Raw genomic sequence first — 6,007 nt, 5'->3', positions numbered from 1 at the left:
CCATTATAGACTTGACTTTGGTTCGGTCCTCTCGACAGCTGATTGGCTTATTACCTTCTAGGTTTACATAGATAAGTTTTGGGCTTAGGAGTTACCTGTGTTAATTACAATAATAATCCTATATATTTCTGTACTTGAGAACTTAAGCAAAACTTCCTTCGTCAAGTTGCAGGCAGAAACCAAAGTCTCATACTGAGAGCACTCAGGACAAAGGTACCGGCGTTCGAGGCGGTAAGGCATAAATCCACCCAGAGCTTCAACTGTAGCGGGGCTCCGAGCACACGCCCATGGGACCAGGTTCCTTATATGTACCTCACACTGCTCTGTGGACGACTCTTTTCCTCTGGGGCAAGATTGGGTCAAATCAGCAGACCTGACGAATTCACCCAAAGTGACAAGTGCCTTGTCAGATTTTCGGATCATTTCGTCTACTCTCTCCAATTAGGCCACTATCTCTCACACAGGTCGAGGGACAGGAGGCCTCTTGCGGATATCATACTAAGACAACTCAGACCAAAGGTACCGGCCTTCAAAACGGGAAAGCAAAAATCCACCCTTAGATTCAACTTTAGTTGGGCTCCGAACACTCCCTTGCGTCCAGGTTCCTCACATGTACCTCACTCCCCTGTGTGGACGACTCTCTACTTCTGAGGCAAGACTGGGCCAAATCGACAGACCTGACGAATTCACTCAAAATGCATGGGTAAACCCCTTGTCAGATTTTCAGGTCATTACAGCCACTGTCTCTGATTGGGCTACTATCTCTGCCACAGGTCGAGGGACAGGAGGCCTCTTGCATAAGTCATACTTAGACTTCTCAAGCCAAAGGTGCAGGCGTTCGAAACGGGAAGGCAAAAATCCACCCACAGATTCAACATTAGTTGGGATTCGCTCACACCCCCTTAAGTCCAGTATCCTCACATGTACCTCACTCTCCTGTGTGGAAGACGTTCTCGCTCTGGGGCAAGACTGAGTCAAATCGGCAGAACTGACGAATTTACTCAGATTTTCGAATCATTTTGGCTACATTCTCTGATTGCCCCACAATCTCATCCACATTGAATAGGAAAGGGAAAGGGAAATGGCAGGGTAGAGGGAATCAACAGAGCAATACTTTCACAAAAAAGAAATGCCAAATGAAGATCCTTACAGTTGTATGAATCTTATTAGCATTATTCATAATTATTCTGAGTAGGAAAGGGAGAGGAAGAATCACTTCTTTTGGGGTCATTTTGGTCACTTTCTCCGATTGGACCACCATCTCATCCACAGGTCGAGGGTCACGAGGCCTCTTGTGAATTTCACTTGGACACCATTCAGGCCAAAGGTGCTAGCGCCAGAGGTGGAAATCTCAAATGTAAAATAAGAAATAATAATAATAAAAATAATAAATAAAAAGATAGATACATAGATGAATAAATAGATAAGTAAATGAATAATAATGATAATAATAACAATTAATAATGATAATGATAATAATAATAATAATAATAATAATAATAATGATAATGATATTAATGATGATGATGATGATGATGATGATGATGATGATGATGATGATGATGATGATGATAACAACAATAATAATAATAATAATAATAACAATGATATTAATAATAATGATAATACCAACAACAATAATAATGATTAATAATAAATTATAATGATAATAATGATAATAATAATAATAATAATAATAATAATAATAATAATAATAATAATAATAATAATAATAATAATAATAATAATAATAATGATAATAATAATGATAATAATAATAATAATAATAATAACCAAACAACAAACAACAACAACAACAATAATAATAATAACAATAATAATAATAATCATAGTAATAATAATAATAATAATAATAACAATAATAGCAATAATAATAATAACTATAATAATAATAATAATAATAATAATAATAATAATAATAATAATAATAATAATAATAATAATAATAATAATAATAGTAATAATAATAATAATAATAATAATAATAATAGTAATGATAATAATAATAATAATAATAATAATAATAATAATAATAATAATAATAATAATAATAATAATAATAATAATAATAATAAAAACAATAAAGATATAATAAATAAAATAATAAAAAATAAATGGGCCCCTAGCATACGCACTTGGGTCCAGGTTCCTAACACGTACCTCATAGTGCCATCAGCATGATTCCCTCCCTCTGGGGCAACTTTTGGCCAAATCAGCGACCTGACGGTTCATGGTGTTCCTATGCAACCTCTGGTGTTGCAAACACAATGAACAAGACGCCAACGGCTGAAGACTAAAGACCTGGGACTTCGCAATCGTTTCGATGTCCCAGTCCTCCTCCACTCGAGTGCTTCTCAAGTCGTGTGCACGTCTTGCCTCCTCCTTACGCCTCGATGGAGAGCGGGAATCAAGTGCAAAAGCCGATAATGTATTTCTGGTTGCCACGGGCGTGGCCCTCAATGGCACCAAATCACGACATTCCCTCGTGCTCGGGCATAAAGCGACTGCTTTGATCAAGGTCGCGTGTGATGTGAATATTCAGATGAACAGAGATCAATATGCTCAAGGGAAGTGTGTACCCTCATTACTGGGGCTAACATTGACCCTCTGGTTCAGGGAGTGATGGTTTTTAGGGGAAGGTTCTCGACTGAATGAAAATGCCTGGCCAAAGTCGAGACCAAAGAACGCTTTCCACAGTTATAAGAAAATAAATTCAAGAACTTCATTATGTATAAATACTTATAAATAAGATAAAGGTAGATTTTATGGTTAAGCCGGTAAGCTAGATAAACTCTAGAAAACTTGTACATTCTAATGGTAGAAAGCCTTCGAAAAACTGGCGAAAACTCTTGAAAATACGAATTCTATCCGAAGTGAGAGTATTTCTTTCATTGCTGGACGAGATTGAAAAGGATTTCTTCAAGTGAATGACCCCAATAGCGAAACAAGGATTAATCGAGGCAACTTTGACACCCGAAGGAGAACCAAAGGTTAACCTTCTGTCGAGGAGAAAGTCCAGATAGCAGAGAGGGAAGGAGATCTAAGATGACCACATCGAGAAGAAGGTTGAGAACTCATTTACTCACTCACTCACTTCACTCAAGCACTCACTCACTCACTCACTCACTCATTCGCTCTCGCTCGCTTTCGCAAACATTCACTCTCTCATTCATTCTCCCACTCACTCACACATTCATATGTACATTCACCCTCTCTCTCTCACTCACTCATTCACTCATTCACCCACTCACTCATTTCCTTACTCATTCGCTCTCGTTCGCTCTCTCATTCAATCACTCTCTCACTCGCCCTTTCACTTTCTCACTCATTCACTTACTCACTCACTCATTCTCTCACTCACTCATTCTCTCACTCACTTTCCCACTCATTCACCCATTCGTTCACTCATTTGCTCTCACTCTCTCACTCACTTATTCACTCACGCACTCACTCACTCTCTCGGTCCCTCACTCACTCATTCACTAACTCACTCATTTGTTCTTGCTCGCTCTCTCATTCACTCACTTTCCCACTCACTCACTCACTCACTCCCCCTCTCACTCACTTATACACTCACTGACTCACTCATTCACTCGTTTGCTCACTCTCTCGATCACTCACTCACCACTCACTCAATCACTCGCTCACTCACTCAGTCGATCAATCACTCAGTCGCTCAGTCACGCATTCAATTACTCAGTCGCTCAGTCATACACTCACTCATTCACACACACAATTTCTCAGTCAGTCAGTCGCTCAGTCACTCAGTCACTCATTCACTCAGTCGCTAAGTCAGTTGCTCAGTCATTCTCTCACTCACTCACTCCCTCGCTCACGTATTCATTCAATCAATCGCTCAGGCGCTTATTCAGTCACTCCCTCAGTTGCTCAATCACTCATTCATCTACTCACGCATTCAATCACTCAGTTGCTCAGTCACTCATTCAATCACTAACTCACTAGATCGTTGACTCACTCACTCACTAGATCGTTGACTCACTCACTCACTAGATCGTTCACTCACTCAATCACTTGTTCTCTCACTCACTCACTCACTCACTCACTCACTCATTCACTCATCCTCCTGGCGCAATAGGCCCGTTTGATTCTTTGGCAGATTCAAGTCGTCGCCTGGTCTTAGGCTGCCAGATCCACAATGTTGTCCATCCGAGTCGACGTATAAGAGACATTTTGGGTTCTTCTTCGACGACAGCGCGCGCGCGTGCGCACGCTCACTCACTCTCACACACGCACACACACACACACACACACACACACACACACACACACACACACACACACACACACACACACACACACACACACACACACACACACATATATATATATATACATATATATATATATACATATATATATATATATATACATATATATGTATGTGTAAATATATATATATATATATACATATATATATAAACAAATGAATAAATAGATAAGTAGATGAATAAATGAATAGATAAATAAACAAATAAATGAACTAATGAAAAGATGAATAAATAAATGAATACATAGATAAATAATAAATGAATGAATAAACAAATAACGAATTAAAGAAAGCAACTTAAAAAAACGAAAATATATTAAAAAGCGCCAGGAAAGAAGAAGAAAGTAAAGCGAAAATATGAATTAATTTTGTACAAAAAAAAAAGAAAAAAATCTCTACGCGCTGAAAATGAAAAGTGGATTGAAAGCGGATCAGCGAGATTTCTTGGCTTCAGTTGAAATCTCCCATGGGACTGTACATGACTTCTGGGTGTAACCTGTCATGCACCAACAAGAAATGAAACCTTCATTCTCCTTTGAGACGAAAATTTACATGCACATTCATAGGTACACAAGTGAATATACATACAAATACATTTATACGTATATGTACGAGCATAGGCATGTTTTGGGAGAAGGCCGTTTAAAATGGTGTGTTTGTTCTTTTAACAGAAAAATTGAAAGAACAATATGAAATAAACAATGCACTCACTTCTGTAGACTTTAACAAAACCTGTATACGTAGATGCACATATATACATATACATATACATATACATATACATATACATATATATATATGTCTATATATATATATACATATACATATACATATACATATACATATACATATACATATACATACACATATACATATACATATACATATACATATATACATATACATATACATATACATGTACATATACATTTAGATTTACATATGCATATTCACATACATATATAGACAAACATGCAATATCTGTATACATATAGATACAACACACGTAGTCCAGCAGCGAGAAATTTTACAAACATTTTGTGTTTATTTTATCTTTGGCAACAATGAACCTGACGAGCTTGATTAGCTCAATCCATAAAAAAAACGAAATATTCGTAAATATTTTAGAAATCAGACAGTCAGTCTAATCCTTTTTACTTTCTGAATCCTTTTATGCCTTAGATACAAAGACTTTTTCTCCCACGGGAGTAATCTTGCCTGTATTCGTGTTCATTATAATCCGCAAACAGATGATTGAGTTTACTTTGTTATGCTCGACTCCTTCCGTATGGAGTAGTAATTTTCCCTTTGCGTTCTGACTGCCGCCAGGCGATTTTATTCATCTCTTTGACACGCTCATTCATTCCTCATTCTCCTGATCTTCCCTTTACCTTTTCATCTTCATCTTGAGCTCATGAGCACGTGGTCGTGAGTTCGAATCCCGGGACACATTTGCGGGCTTGCTACGTTGGTTCCTGGCAGCCCTGGCCAGGCGAGGAGGGAATCCAGCATCGACCTAAAAAGAAAAAAAAGAAAGAAAGAAAAATAATAATAAAATAAAAATCAGCGGCTTGCCGCAATTGACAGGGCTTTGCCGTACCAGAGGTTTCTCACTTACCACTTCGTGGGGGTGGGTTGGTGAGTCTAACATTTTTTGTCATCATTTCGGCCTTATCTTTGTCCTCGTTTCCCTCTTCA

The sequence above is a fragment of the Oratosquilla oratoria genome, chromosome 6 (assembly GCF_046742065.1).
Source record: "Oratosquilla oratoria isolate Oo_2021 chromosome 6, ASM4674206v1, whole genome shotgun sequence".
NCBI classification, from domain to species: domain Eukaryota; kingdom Metazoa; phylum Arthropoda; class Malacostraca; order Stomatopoda; family Squillidae; genus Oratosquilla; species Oratosquilla oratoria.
The sequence above is the reverse complement of the archived record's forward strand: the minus strand, read 5'-3'. Positions refer to the sequence as shown.